The sequence below is a fragment of the Protopterus annectens genome, chromosome 10.part0 (assembly GCF_019279795.1).
Source record: "Protopterus annectens isolate FY-2018-M chromosome 10.part0, PAN1.0, whole genome shotgun sequence".
NCBI classification, from domain to species: Eukaryota; Metazoa; Chordata; order Ceratodontiformes; family Protopteridae; genus Protopterus; species Protopterus annectens.
Genome location: NC_056744.1, coordinates 440,321,859 through 440,338,399, shown reverse-complemented (window position 1 = coordinate 440,338,399; position 16,541 = coordinate 440,321,859). Strand labels below are relative to the sequence as shown.

At 45.4% G+C, this 16,541-nt stretch overlaps 1 protein-coding gene across 2 annotated transcripts in view; it reads right to left on the bottom strand.

Annotated features, from left to right (window-relative positions):
* Positions 1–16,541, bottom strand: part of TMEM53 (transmembrane protein 53) — a 672,461-nt gene that overhangs the window by 144,078 nt on the left and 511,842 nt on the right. The gene's annotated exons all lie outside the window — the stretch shown is intronic.

Here is a 16,541-nt window from a genome sequence, read left to right as displayed (position 1 = left end):
TCCAGTGTGGCTCTTAACCAAACCATTCATTTGCCTACTTTTTACCCAAACCCACAGAATAAAGGGGAGAGACTTCTGCATTCTTTGGACATACACGGACAGCTACGCTTCTACTTGGACAAAACTAAAGCTTTCAGAAAGACTGAGCAACTTTTAGTGGCATATGCTGCAGGATCACAAGGAAAGGCTATCTCAAAGCAGACTATTTCAAAATGGATAGGACACTGCATTCGTTTCTGCTATTCACAACATGGCAAATCAGTGCCTAAGGGCATTAGACCACAATCTACCAGGGCAGCAGCCACCTCAGCAGCCTTTCTTAGAGGAGTACCAACCAAGGATATTTTGGAGGCTGCAACTTGGACTTCAGTGCACACTTTTACTAAAGCACTACCACTTACCTCTTTACTCTAAATCCAGAGCAGACTTTGCCACTGCAGTTTTGCAGGGCCTTATAGCCACTCCTAATTCTATTTAGACCCAGCTGCCCAACCTCAGCTTTGGGATTCAACCCGTGTAATGACTGCAACAGTGAAACACTATGAACATAATACAGTTGTGTACCTACCATAAATGTAGATGTTCGAGTGTATTCACTGTTGCAGTCCAGGTTACCCACCCACCATCCCCTTTTCTTTGCTGGGACTTGTCTGTACTTCTCTATCCTATACAACCTATGTGGTGTATTTGCTTGTAGATGAAGGTATTGTTTATTTTAGTGCATGCTTTTATTAACATTGTTTTTTAGCCTACCCTTTTGGGGGCACCTGACATCTGGGGCAAGAAAAACTGAAGAAAATGTCGTCGGCTGCATCTTTTATACCCCTGGCACACTGACGTCAGGGAAGAGGCGACAGCAACCAACGCCGGACCAAGACTTTGGAATTCAGGCCAACTGCGGGTAGCCTGCCAGCAGGATAACCCAAGTGTAATGACTGCAACAGTGAATACACTCGAACATCTACATTTATGGTAGGTACACAACTGTACCTTCTCTGCGCTGCTCTTTGTGAATACCCTGGGCGCAGTAGATAAGCCAAAGTGCCTAGCTCTAGTTATTGCATTTTGCAGGCAAAGAAATATTCAAATATACCCATAACTGGACAATTGTCTAATTCAGGCAGAAAGCCAGGACATACTTTTGAATCATCTGGCCTTTGTACAAAGTGTGCTAACTTGTCTGGGGTACACCATAAATGAAAAGAAATCGTACCTGGTACCCTGTCAACAAATTATATTCCTGGGAGCAAGCTTGAATACAACTTCCCAGATGGCTTACCTCACGTCAGAGAAACAAATTCATTTGACAACCTACTTCAAACAAGTGGCCACAAAAACCCTGCTTATCTGCAAGACAAATTCTGCAAGCCTTGGGGTTCATGGCCTCCTGCATTCTTCTAATTCCATATGTAAGACTGCATATGAGGAAACTACAGTGGTATCCAAAAAGCCTATGGTGTCAACATTCTCAGGATCGAGAAGCAATGATTCCTATCATACCTTGCCTACGCCTAGAATTCCTTTGGTGGGCAGAGGCCTGCCACCAAAACAAGGGACTACCTTTCACACCACCCCCTGCCCACCCATACCCTAACAACAGAAGCATCAGACTATGCATGGGGGGCTCACCTGGCAGGGAAGTGCATTCAGGGCAAATGGAACCAAAGTCAAATGCACCTGCATATCAATCAAAAAGAAATGTTAGCTGTACAAAATGTTCTGACAGCCTTCAAGGATCACATTCTTCCAGGACAACTTATGGTAAAGATGGACAACACCACTGTCATGTGGTACATAAACAAGCAGGGGGGTACACATTCTTACCCCCCTCTGCAGACTAGCCATGGCATTGTGGAACACAGCCTGAGCTACCAGGTGCACCTACAAGTTCAATTCCTACCAGAAAAAATAAATACACTGGCAGACAGACTAAGCAGAAACCTCATGGACCCACACGAGTGGAAACTGGAACCAAGGATTTTCAACATGTTGACAAGGAAATGGGGGAGCCCAGATATAGACCTGTTTGCCTCTCCCCAGGACTACCAGTTGGACAAATTTTGCACAAGAACTCCCTACAAACAAGCCTGGAAATTGGATGCTCTGTCCTTCAGCTGGAAAACCCCATCAGTCTATGCCTTCCCCCTCTGCCTCTGCTCTCCAAAATACTACTAAAAATCAAACAGGGCAAACCAAGGATGATTTTGATTGCTCCAGACTGGCCACGCCAACACAGTGTGTCTCGGGTTTCTCCATGGCACCTGCCTCAGACTTCTTCCCTGTTGTCTCAGCAGGAGAACCAGATTCTGCACCCTCAGCTTCTAACACTCAACTTGCAGCCTGGCTAATTACATAATCTCTCCTTTACCATCCCTCAGTAAACCTGTGATGGATATCATTTTAGAGGCAAGGAGGCCTAGTACTAGAAAACCATATGCTGAAAAATGGAAAAGATTCTGTGCCTGGAACCACTCTCAAGGGATAAGCACAGCAGTGCCCAATTTACCTCAGATTTTACAATACTTAACTGAGATGCACATTAAAATCCAAGCCTCAGCCATTTCAGCTCATTATAACACAGAACCTCCCCTCTTCTCTCATCCACTGCTCAAGCAGTTTCTCAGAGGGGCCAAAAATCTGAGACCACCCAGGAGAGCTCCAACACCAGCCTGGGACCTTAACTTTGTTTTGTAGAAACTCACTCTACCTTTTTTTCGAGCCAGCTGCTACTGCAGACTTAAAATTTCTTTCTTGGGAAACAGCTTTCCTTTTAGCAATCACTTCAGCTAGAAGGGTATCTGAATTACAGGCCCTTATGGTAGTGGAACCTTTCATCATGTTTCATGCGGACAGGGTGGCCTTCAGAACCAGTCCATCCTTCATGCCCAAGGTGGTATCCAGTGTGGCTCTTAATCAGTCCATTCATTTGAAAACCTTCTTTCCCAATCCATAGAACAAAGGGGAATGGATAATGCAGTTCCTTAGATGTGCACAAACAACTTAGATTCTACTTGGACAGGACTAAACCTCAAAGGAAATCTGAACAACTGCTGGTGGCATTTGCTGCAGGGGCCAAGGGGAAGACTATTTCAAAGAAAACCATTTTTAAATGGATAGGTCATTGCATTAATTTCTGCTATAAGCACCATGGAAAACCTATCCCCCAGGGGATCAGACCTCACTCCACCAGGGATGCATCTACCTCTACAGCCTTTCTCAGAGGCGTCCCTACCAGGGACATCCTAGAAGCTGCTACCTGGAGTTCTGTACATACTTTCACCAAGCATTATCATTTGCCAATTTTCTCTAAATCCAGAGCTGGCTTTGCCACTGCAGTCTTGCCAGGCCTTATAGCTGGTCCTAATGCTTTCTAAATTCCTCCTCCCAACCATAGCTTTGGGAATCTACCCAAATGTAATGACTGCAACAGTGAAACATGAAGAACATAGTACAGTTGTGTACACTTACCATAAATGTACATGTTTGAGTGTATTCACTGTTGCTGTCCTGGTTACCCTCCCTTCAGCCTCCTAACTTTTGGCTATACCCCTACTTTCCTTTACTATGCTTAAAAGCCTTTTTGGTGTATTTGCTTTTTTGTTGTAGGTATATCATTGTACTTGGTATTTAATTGCTCCCCATTAGGGGAGCACCTGACATCTAGGGCAAGAAAAACTTATGTAATGGCATCGGCTGCATGTTTTATACCCCTGATGACCTGACGTCATGGAAGAAGGGACAGCAACCGATGCAGGACCCAAGACTTTGTTAATCAGGCCGACTGAGGTCTACCTGCAAGCAGATAACCCAAATGTAATGACTGCAACAGTGAATACACTCGAACATTTACATTTATGGTAAGTGTACACAACTGTACTTTTGCCTCCCCCAGAACTTCCAGTTGGGCAAATTCTGCACAAGGATTCCCCACAAACAAGCTTGGAAAGGTGGATGGCCCTGTCCTTCACTTGGAAAAACCCATCAGTTTATGCCTTTTCCCCTCTGCCTCTCCTCTCCAAGGTACTACTAAAGATCAAACAGGACAAACTAAGGACAATACTGGTTGCACCAGACTGGCCATGTCAGCACTGGTACCGCCTCTTGCGCAGTGTGTCACTGCTGGCACCATGGCACCTGCCTCAGACCCCTGCCCTGCTGTCCCAGCAGGAGGGCCAGATTCTGCACCCACAGCTTCAAACGCTGAACCTGGCAGCCTGGCTAATTACCTGATCTCTTCAATCTGAAGTAGTTAACTTCATTTGGTCTACAACCTGTGGGTATCTGATCCGATTCGGATCCGAGCAGGCAGCTTTCCAAGCTTACAGATCCGAGCTCCAAGCTCCTCCCCCTTACCCATAATACCCTGCTACCTCCTTGTAACCCTCAGATCTCGTTTGCCGCGGCTTAAGATAGCTTCTCAGAATGAGCTCTGAGTTGGTTTGTGAGTAGTTTAATAATAGAATTCTTATTTTTCACTGTTTTTCCCTTTGTGTGTGTGTGAACCTCAGGTAGTCTATCATAGCGGTTCCTGTTTCTTTAGCTGTAGTTTAATTGTTTAGTCAGCTAGTTCCCCTCCCCCACTAGAGTATGTGAAGGCGTGTGCTGCTTCTTTTTTTCCTTTTCAATGGCCATAGGCCCTAAGATCATTTTTTCTAAATGCACCGAGTGTGGCCATAAGCTGTCCCCAGCAGATGGCCACACTCGGAGTGTGTTATGCCTGGGTGTGGAACACTTTAATCCCAGAGCATTAAAAGACAGAAAGGCCAAGCTGATTTTGGCAGGCCTTCTGCCACCAGAATCTTTTTCGGCTTCTGCTGTGCTGCCAGCCATTACCACGGCTGTCCCACCTGCCACTCCCAATCCCCAGGCCGGGTCTCACCCTCCCTCTTTGGCCCAGGAGGAAAGGGAGGGCAGAAAAAAGGATAGGAGAGACAGAGAGAAAGAAGGAGAGAAACACCGGAGCCATAAAAGGCGGTCGGAGTCGACTTCCTCGGCTCCACCACCTAAAGTTGCTGCTTCTCCCTTGAAGGTCTCAGAGTCTACCCCCTCTTGGCTCCGCTCCCCTCGTTTCTCCCCGAAGCCGGAGGAGGAGACTCTGTCACCTTCTAGGTCATCAAGGCGACCTTCCCGGCTGCCTTCAGTGGCCTCTAGTAGGTCGACTAGGAGTTTGTCGGACGCAGACATGGATCGGATGATGAGTCGATTCTTGCAGGCTCAAATGCAGTTGGGAGTGCTTGTGCCTCCCCCCCTCTGGGGGGGAGCTCGACACCTTTTTTTGCCCCTATTGCTCCTTCTCCGACCCGCTTTTGGGTGTCAGAGCTGTCGGATCCGGTTAGCTTCGGAGCTGGGGTGGGGCCTGTGCCGACAGCGTTTACGTCTTTGACGCCGACCATGCCCTCAGGTCTGTCGGATCCAGGATTCTTGTTGGATCCGAGCTCTCGGGGCCGTGGGGCGGGAGTCTGATCCGGAGGGGCTAGTGGAACTTCGCCTCTGTCCAGGTCGGGTCACACTACCCTTTTGGATCCAATCGGGTCACCTTCGGCACTGATCCGTACGTCGAAGCCAAGGGAACTGCTCTCAGTTCCAAGGGAGAGCAGTTCACCGTTGGCATTCGATGTAGTGGAGAGGGTCCTCTCGAGGGACTCGAGACCCCCGGTCCTTGCTCCAGACCAGCCTGTTGCTCCCACGCAGTTGAGCCTATCCTCCATCATCTGACCCCAGGGACAGCCTGCGCTTACGTCCCAGATGGTTCCCTTGGAGGAACAGGACATCGCTGGTGAGGCCTGTTCAGATAGCCCCCCCGAGGAGGTGCCTCACAAGCGGAAGTGCAAGAGGAGGCACCTGGACTCACCTGAGTCCCTCACGGAGGACACGGACCTGGAGGAAGCGGTAGGTCCTTTGGAGACATCATGGAAATGTCACGTATTAGGGGAGGGTGGTCCACCCAAAAGCTTTCCTCAGATGAGTCCGTGTTTCTGGAGGCGTTTGACGCAGGCCCATCTACCTCTTGGGTGCCCCCCCTGCCGACCCCCTGGTAGATCTTATTACTACCAGGGCGTGGAAGGAGCCGGACACTGTGGAGCCGATCCCCAAACGTCCCTACAAAATTCTCAGCCCCCCCTCGGACAAGGCATGTTGGAGTAATTGTCCCCCTGTGGATGCTATGGTGGTGGCGGCGGCCACCAAGAAGGAACAAGCACAGGGGAGAGTTCCTCGGTGCATCCTCCAGATAAGGATTCTCGGATGATGGACTGTTTGGGAAAGCGGATGATCTCTTCAGCGACCTTCTCAGTAAGGTATCTGAATTACATGGCACATGTTATTCGACTCCAGCGGGACCTAATTAAGGAGTATGCTAGATCACCCCCCAGAGTCCATGTATGCCGAGGACAAGCGTACATTCTCGTCCCGAATGGCCACTCAAGTCGATCACAAACACATCCATGCGGCTCCTCTCCCATGCCACGGAGGGAGCAGCTAGGGCTAACGGAACCGGCATCGTCTTACGAAGACAGGCCTGGCTCCGTCTTTGTGACTTTGCGGAACCCTTTAAGGCGTCCTTCGCAAACGCCCCTTATGACGGTTCAACGGTCTTTGGCAGGACCGTCTGCGACACACTTCTCCAGAGCGAGAAAGACGGGAAGACGTTGTCTGCCATCTGGATCCACTTCTCGGCTCCCCAGAGGTCCTATTCAAGGAACCAAAAGGGACAGAAGAAGATGTGGTTCCAGAAGACTCCACCCCATTTTGCTCCGGAGACCTCGTCCTCGCCCTGAGGGGTTGCCCGACTGCTCTTCTCTGGAGGCAGTCGGGGGGGCGCTTCTCGGAACACCTAGCCAAATGGGAGTCCATCACCACAGATCGCTGGATGCTCCGAATTGTATCCAGAGGATATTCAATCCCCTTCTTAACCTACCCTCCTCGATCAAGAGGAATCCCCGATGTCCCACCCAGTCAGAGGGATGCAGCAGCTATAGAAATTCAAGGGCTGCTAAGAAAAAGTGCAATCCAGCCCGTCCCCTCAGAGCAGTCCGGATTAGGGTTTTACTCCAGGTTCTTTTTGGTGCCTAAAAAGATGGGGGACCTAAGACTCATTCTTGACCTAGCAATGCTGAACCTGTCAGTACCCAAAGAGAAATTCCAGATGGTCACTATTCAATCCATTCTCCCACTGTTACAGGAGAACGACTGGATGCGCTCGATAGACCTCACCACATTCTTATGGACAGACGATCCAGAAGCTTTCTCCGCTTTTGGCTAGGAACCAGTCATTACCAGTTCAGGGTCCTACCCTTTGGTCTCACCACAGCCCCCAGGGTGTTTACCAAGGTCATGGCAGTAGTAGTGGCCCACCTGAGACTTCAGGGCATACAGGTCTTTCCGTACCTGGACGACTGGCTCCTTACCACCCCCACCAGGCATCAACTTTGCTCAAACAGAGATTACCTGTTACAACTAGCTCACCAACTAGGGATCTCAATCAACCTCAGGAAATCATCTCTGCAGCCCACTCAAATTTTGGATTTCATAGGGGCCAGGATAGACATGACACAATCCAGAATTTTATTGACAACCGACAGGCTGCACAATCTTTGCCTCCAAATCTTGGACCTCTTAGTCTCCTGCACCACCTGGCGTATTGGTCCTGAGGGCCCTGGGATCCATGCCGGCTACCATCACTCTATCCCCGTTCACCCGTCTGAAAATGAGAATGCTTCAATGGACTCCAAGTGCAATGGTCTATTCTTTTTCAACCCCTATCTACCCCTATTCCTCTCAGCAGGGTGTGCAAGGAGTCGCTTCTCTGGTGGCTTTATTCCAAAGACCTTCGGGAAGGACGTCCTTTCGTCCTACCTCCCCCTCAAGTCACGGTGACCATGGACACATCTTTCCTCGGGTGGGGGAGGCATTACAGGGGCAGATCCGTCCAAGGCACATGGACTCCACAGAGACCTCACTGCATATCAATGTACCGGAGATGAGAGCGGTGCTTTTAGCGTTGCAGGCTCTTCATCACCTTCTTCCTCTGGGTACGATTGCAATTCAATCGGACAACATGTCTGTAGTCTGGTACATAAACAAACAGGGGGGAACCAGATCCTATCCTCTTTGCAGGGAGGTCATGAGAGTGTGGGAATTTGTGATCTCCACCAACCGCTTTCTCATAGTAACGCACATTCCGGGTTGGTCAAACATCTTGGCAGACAGGTTGAGTCGAACAATTCTCTCACCTTACGACTGGTCTCTGAACCCAGCAGTCGCAAACCAGATATGCCTCGCCTGGGGACAACCTTGCTGTGATCGCTTCGCCTTCAAACACAAAGTGCAGCGAGTTCTTCGCTCTGATTGCCCCACCAGGGGAAGCCCCCGGAGATGCTCTAGTTCATGCTTGGCCATCCGGTCTTCTGTATGCTTATCCCCCTCTTCCCTTGATAACAAAGTTCCTACAGAAAGCTCGTCGGTTGGGGAGCAGAGTTATCCTCATAGCCCCATTCTGGCCTCGCCAAACCTGGTTCCCTTACTTACGGTCTCATCTAGTACATCCTCCCTAGATCCTAGATCCTAGTCTAGATCTGATTTCCCATCCACTGGGGCTCAAGACCCCCGACCTGGGTCATCTCAAGCTCTCAGCTTGGCTGATCCAGTTCCCCTAATGGTAGGACTCCCGGATTATCCACCTCTGTTAAGGCCATCCTATTGGCCGCGTACAAACCATCCACCAGAAAGATCTACAAGAGTAAATGGAAACGTTTTTCCCTCTGGGCAGAGATGATGAATCTAGATCCTTTCATGGCCCCCGTCCCAGCATTCCTTGACTTTCTTTCACATATTTTTCAGCAGGGAGCTAGTGCGTCCACTATTAAAGTCCAACTGGCAGCTATCTCCCACTGTCACATAGGTAACAATTCAGGACCCCTGGCTTCATCCAAGATCTGTAAATCATTCATGAAAGGAACCTTCTTGTTACGACCCCCGATCAGAGATACAGTACCTCCATGGGATCTTACCATAGTTCTTCAAGCTTTAACTGGGCCCCCATTTGAACCGGCGGCCACAGTGGAATTAAAGTATGTATCTTGGAAGACAATCATCTTGATTGCCATTACTTCCGCCAGGAGAATTTCGGAGCTTCACGCTCTGTGCTGTAAACCTCCATACATCATTTTTCACAAGGACAGGGTCTCCCTCAGGATCAATCCCTCCTTCCTGCCCAAAGTATCCCCAGAGGCCAATATCAATCAGTCTATCAATCTACCGGTCTTCTTTCCAAATTTTCAGAATAAAGGAGAGTACAGACTCCATTGTTTAGATGTTCAGACAACTACGTTTCTACCTGAACAGAACAGCAATATCAGAAAATCTGATCAACTTTTTGTGTCCTTTGCAAAATCACGTTTTGGGAAGCCAGTCACTAAAGTTACATTAGCGAGGTGGATCTCCCAATGTATTCTCGCCTACAAAAGTTCTGGTCGTCCTGAGCCCCTACACGTGCGAGCCCACTCTACACAATCTATGGCTACCTCTGCGGCATTTTGGTCAAGGGTCTCATTAGATGACATTTGTGCAGCAGCAACTTGGGCTTCTTCACATACCTTCATTTCACACTGTAAATTGGATCTCATGTCCAGAGGACGCACTTCTGTTGGCTCTGCAGTGCTCCGGAATATCCTTCCATAAGAGCCTCCCAAGTTACTGGTAGCTGGGGACTCTGTCCCACAGGTTGTAGACCAAATGAAGTTAACTACTTCAGATAAAGAAGTTATGTACTCACCATAACGTTCCATCTGAGTAGGTAACTTCATTTGTCTGCAACCGACCCTCCCTCCTTCCCCCGGACCTATGGTTTGCTAGTTATGAGCCTGTGTATACCTTGTTCAGTCATAACCATTGCATAGTGATAAGGGTTACTAGGTTATAGAAACTTTCTATTGCCTTCTCTGGCAAACTCGATCTGAGGGTTACAAGGAGGTAGCAGGGTATTATGGGTAAGGGGAGGAGCTTGGAGCTCAGATCTGTAAGCTTGGAAAGCTGCCGGCTCGGATCCTAATCAGATCCGATACCCACAGGTTGCAGACAAATGAAGTTACCTACTCAGATGGAACGTTATGGTGAGTACATAACTTGTTTTTACCATCCCTCAGTAAGCAAGTGATGGATGTCATTCTGGAGGCAAGGAGGCATAGTACTAGAAAATCCTATGCTGAAAAATGGAGAAGATTCTGTTCCTGGAGCCAAAGTCAGGGGATGGGCACAGCAGCGCCCAATTTACCTCAGATTCTTCAATACTTAACTGAGATGCTTCACAGGGGCCTTTCTTTTTTTTCCTCCATCAAAATTCATGCCTCAGCCATTTCAGCTCATTACAATACAGAACCACCCCTCTTCTCTCATCCACTGCTGAAGCAGTTCCTCAGAGGAACCGAAAACTTAAGACCACCCAGGAGAGCCCCTTCTCCAGCCTGGGACCTTAACTTTGTATTGGAAAAGCTCACTCTACCTCCTTTGGAGCCAGCTGCAAATGCAGAGTTGAAATTCCTTTCTTGGAAAACAGCCTTCCTTTTAGCCATCACTTCAGCAAGAAGGGTGTCTGAATTACAGGCCTTCATGGCAGTGGAGCTTTTCATCATCTTTCATGCTGATAGGGTGTCCCTCAGGACCAATCCCTCCTTCATGCCCAAGGTGATATCCAATGTGGCCCTTAATCAGTCCATTCATTTGCCAACCTTCTTTTCTAATCCACAGAACAAAGGGGAACGAATACTGCACTCCTTGGATGTGCACAGACAACTTAGATTTTACATGGACAGGACTAATCCTCTCAGGAAATCTGAACAGTTGCTGGTTGCATTTGCTGCAGGGGCAGAGGGGAAGGCCATTTCAAAGCAAACCATTTCTAAGTGGACAAGCCATTGCATTCATTTCTGCTATAAGCACCATGGAAAACCTACCCCACAGGGGATCAGACCTCACTCCACCAGAGCTGCATCTACCTCTACAGCCTTTCTCAGAGGTGTCCCTACCAGGGAAGCTGCTACCTGCAGTTTTGTACATACCATCCCCAAGCATTACCACTTGCCAATTTTTTTCTAAATCCAGAGCTGACTTTGCCACTGCAATCTTTCAGGGCCTTATAGTTGGTCCTAATGCTATATAATTGCCTCCTCCCATCCTTAGCTTTGGGAATGTACCCAAATGTGATGACTGCAACAGTGAAACACGAAGACCATAGTACAGTTGTGTACACTTACCATAATGTTCGAGTGTATTCACTGTTGCAGTCCTGGTTACCCTCCCTCTAGCTCCCTGACTTCTGTTGACTATACCTGTATTCTTGTTTATTATGCTTAAAGCTTTCTGGTGTATTTGCTTTTTTTTGGAGGTGTAACCTTGTGTAAAGCTTTCCATTATGGCGGCACCTGACATCTGGGACAAAAAAAACTGATAAAATGGCATTGGCTGCATGCTTTATACCCCTGACTACCTGATGTCATGGAAGATGAGACAGCAACCGACGCAGGACCCAAGACTTTGATAATCAGACCGACTGATGGCTACTGCAAGCAGATAACCCAAATGTGATGACTGCAACAGTGAATACACTCGAACTTCTACATTTATGGTAAGTGTACACAACTGTACTTTTTGTTTATGGGTATTAAAAAAATGTATGCATCTTTCATCTGTTCTTGTCCTAAATTATTTCATTTAGGGTAATAGTTTCTCTTTGCTGTTTAGTTTGGGCTGTCTTGTCCTGAACCAGAGGCACCTTTGCTAAGGATCACAGTGACCCTGTCCTTTGTCATTCTTCATTTCCTTAACTGTTAAGCTGTTTGAAAATGAGAAGACCAGGTCTTAACCACTCAAGAACCTTTTTGGTTCAGATGGTTTATTTTTTTTTCTAGTGCTGCTCATTCTTATAGAGCCAGTACCATTTGCCATCTTTTCTAAATTCATAACCAGGGGCAAGGGGGCTGAATGCAGCATCCCAGCCTAAATCCCATCTTCACCTTTTGCTATGATATTCCTCCATTAAACAAGCCTACTAAACTTTTGTACTGCAGAGATAGATGTGTAAAAGGTCATTACAAAATTTAATGTAAAAAAGTCTTGCGTAAACAAAAGGATTGTTTTTCCCTGCTGGACAGAAGCAATGTTTTCTTTTTTTTTTACCTGTATTGACAAGATGTTGACACTGGTGCAGCTAACAGTCAGTTGAGTCACAATCAAGCAGATTTTTCCTGAGACAGATCTTTTAATTATGGCCTATTTTGAAAGACCCAGTAGTGAGAATATAATTTTTATGACAGAAAAATTAATGCCTCTGGGTGCTGTGGTGAAGTGTCATAACAATGAGTTCAGTTTTGTTATGGGACAGAAGCACCATTCCGGTTTGTTGTAATGTCATCGCTTGTAACCTGTCTGTTAAAGGGGATTTAAAAGAGGCGATCGTTCAGGTACAGGTGATTACATTATTTTGACATATATCGTATATAATTGGAAGACAGGTAGGATTTAACCGAAAATCCTTCCATTACACTGTGACAGATTGATGTCCTGTCCACTGCTCAGCACCTGACCTCTTTGATGAGTACAGGTATGAGTGACTGACGGTTGCCAATCTTGATGAATGCATATGAAGTCTCACCTTTTACCCACTTTTTAACTGGCATCCACATTTGAACTGAAGAGGTTGCCACGAAAAGCTTGATTTGAGTGCCATTAGTTTCAGCAGATGGATTTCAGAGTTTTGTTCTTTTTGTTGAGGAAGTAGTTATGTTTACCTTTCATAAGGATAATAGTGTCCCTAAGTATGAATTCATGCATTTTTCCTAAATGTCATAAACTTGATCTAGTTCCTGCACCCAAAAGTTTGCAAGCGATTGGAGTTATCTTTATTTATGTAATGTCCACAGGACACTTCATTTTTGTTAGGACATAACTATTTTTCTTATTTTGCTAAAAACAATGATGGAAGGAAATTGTTAAAGCAGGGCATGGCAAACTAAATTACGAAATGCATTCTTTCTGCCACAACAGACATGACAACTCCCTCACTGGGGCTTTCAGTTCATCCTTCCCTAAGAATTATGGCATTGGCCTTATATTTGAGGTGTTCCTTATGTTTCATCCCTGTTTCATATCCTTTCTTAACACTACATATTAGATATATTTTGCCGAAATGCAGTTTCCTTTGTTTTGGCAGTCCCTCCCGGCTTCCTGGTTTAAAACTTAGGAGATAAATTGTTGAAGGCCAGCACCATCCTAGAATGAATTTTCCTTATTATTTGTCAGTCTGTTGTATATGTGATCTACTGCAGGGATCACTTTGAAGTCCTCTCCTGTCGTTAGGATGTAGTATTTATTATAGTAGTGGATTTGAGACCTTTCTATAGGTTGCTTGTGGGAATGAGACATACTTTAGTAATATGCAGAAATGACTGCATATGTATTGATCAGGACTGGAGTGGTTATGACTGTACTACAGCACACATAAGACCTTTCTGTTTATAAAAGGAGTGCAGGATTTCTTCTGAGGCCAGCTGCTGAGGATAACTGCTGAATGAATTCAGGAAGATTAAGACCAGTGCCGGGGTGCTGTGAGTCATACGTAATGCGTATATAAAATATGTGTGTGTGTATCTGTGGTTATAGTTTTATATAGATAGATATAGATCCAGCTATATAAAATACACACACCTATTTTACTCTTGTTGTGGTGAGTGCTTATAGAGTTTTTGTTTGTCTTTCGGCTTTTTCCCGGTAAGGGGTTGCCACAGCGGAACTCCAGTCCACTAATGATTGCCAGTAGATTTTTATGAAACGCCGAGGTGCCAGCTCGACACCCAGCCTTCAACGAAGGCATACCCATTTACGCACACATGTCTTTTGTTTGCTTTCCAACCGTGGGGAGGACATGCAGACTCTACACAGAAGGCACTCCCAAGCCAAGCCGAGAATCGAACGGGAAAACCTCTTGCTGTGGGATAACGCTACCGCCATACCACCGCGGTATCTTTGAGTGCTTATAGAGTGCTTATAGAGTAATAATTTCTGAAAGTCCACTGTTCTGATAAGGCCTATAGCTATTGTTTGCTGAGTGGTATTGTGCTGAAAAAAAATTTGCTTAGTGAAACTGTCAACTATGTATGTGCTTTGGAAATGTGGCATTGATATAACATCATGACCAGTTATATTTTCTTTTGTATGTGACCACTTGGTTAGCATTCAGCTCAAGAAGAACATTTAAAAATAAATTGACAGTGCAGGTGTTATTGGGAGGGGAGGGGGCAGGTTTGCTTTTGCCAGAGGGGTACTTTTTTTTTTTTTTCCATTTTCAGTGCCTTTAAATTTTTGAAGCTGCCGTCTAAATTTACCTTTCAGAAGGTGTATGTGATCCATTAATCTTGACTGGACCTCCTGATTCAGACAACACAGTAGGAGACCTGAAAAAAAACACTTATTTCATATCTCATCATAGTTCCCTTAGGTATAGTCCTGTAAGTCTTCTTCTTTCAGCTTTTCCCGATTAGGGGTCGCCACAGTAGATCACCTGTCTGTTAGTGATTGGCAGTGGAGTTTTATGGTGTCGAGTTGCCAGCCCGGCACCCAACCTTTCACAGAAGGCACACACACGCATACACTCACGCCTAGGGCCAATTAAGAGTGTTCAATCCACCTACAGCATGTCTTTAAACCATTTATATTTTTGATTGGGCACAGGAAACCAATAGCAGCACAGAAGACGACATAATATTATACTATAAACACCTGTAGCAAAATCTTCATTCATCACATTGCTGCAAGAAAAGTATTTGCATGTGTGACTGTTTTCAATATAGTCAACTTCATATGCTGTTGTTTTGTGTGACTTGCATTTTAACATGTTATGAATGATGCTGCATAGTTATTTCAGAAGTACACTAGTGATAGTATATTGCGGTAAGGAAAGTACTGCATTGTGAAAGTGAGGTTATCTGTGTCTAAAATCTGTCCATGCCAGTTATATTTTTGTACTACCTGCCAAGCAAGTCTTTTAACCTGCCCACACTACCTCACCTGACAACAAAACATTTTCTGTTTTCCAAGGACAAAACCTGGTGAAATTACATTAATGAATAAGAATGGTAGTCCTTTACTTTTTTATTGTCATGAGTTTTTAGTTGCCGTACATAGTTGTTGTATGGCAGACGCAGTCTGCAGCACACTGCAGCAGTTTGTGGTGTTGTGGAATTTGCTTAGGGCCTGATACAGTCGAATTTTGGGGATATTGTTGATAAAGCATTTAAATTAGACCAGACATGGGTAAATTATTTAACAGTACTTTCTCACCTTTTGGTGAAAATTAAAGTATATAACATTTTTAATTTAACATTTTTAATTTTGTATTTCACATTCTGCTGAGAAAGAGTCTTTATTTTCAGGGAGTATATGCTGTCTTCATATGCATAAGTACAAAATGCGTGTGCCGGTATTTTCTCTGCATTTAAAATCATGATTTATTTATTCACTTCATGCTTTGTACTTTCACTCTGCCCTCCGTAAACATCAGCATACCAACAGATAAAGCAGAATTTACTTGTTGGTCTTGTCATGTTAAGGGCCATTTTGAAGTATGCTGCAGTTTTTGTCTCCGCTAGGGATTACAGGGTTGGAAAAATTAGGCATCTGAACATCCTTGCCTAGTTATTTGTGCATGTCCCAAGTGTCTGAGAGCGGTAAATGTAGAATTATTGATTTTAAAATTTAACAGTTTTGCAGAAATCATGGCTGACAACTCAGGCTGTAGCACTGCTTGCCTTCTTCCGCAGATACCATACTATGCCTCATAACAGGAACTTAAGCTTGACTTTCGCGATGGTTTCTGTAACAATTGCCTGTCATTCATTTCTCTTTAGACATTCATTTAGTAATGTATTGCTGACTATATTTTTGGAACTTTCCCTACAGGTGCTCAAGTAGGGATAGGCAACACCCCTGACATCAGTGCCAAAGAGTTAACGCGAAAGCACATTTTGCATAGTACACCACTGGAGATTAGTATGGGGACAATCTCGATCAGTGAAATTGTAGCCTTACTTTTTCTAAAATATTGTAATTAATGGCAAACAGTCATTACATGGGAAATATATGTGCATTTATTTCAATATTTTGCAAAGTAGAAGTTATGATTTTATCATCACTCTGCTCAAGATATGTTGTCTGCCCTTTGTAAAAATTTGTGATCTGGATACTGATTTTTTGAATTCATCACCAGTGAAGTCGGTATGTTAAATGTTCAGCCATAATGTTGCATTCCAGGATGGTGAGGAATGATTTCAGATAATCCTCCCTCTGAGTGTGATTTATGGACAGATTCTTCATTTGCTTCATACAGTCATGCAGTAAAACTACTTCCTAGTTAGAGCCCAGGGTTCTTTCCATGTGGCACAAGAGAAAATAACCAGACAGTTGTTGAAACACGTGCATTGAAAGCCAGCATTGACCCCCCTAATTACTGTAAGGCTAAAGGTGTAATTTGCTTTACAGAAGCCTGCATGATA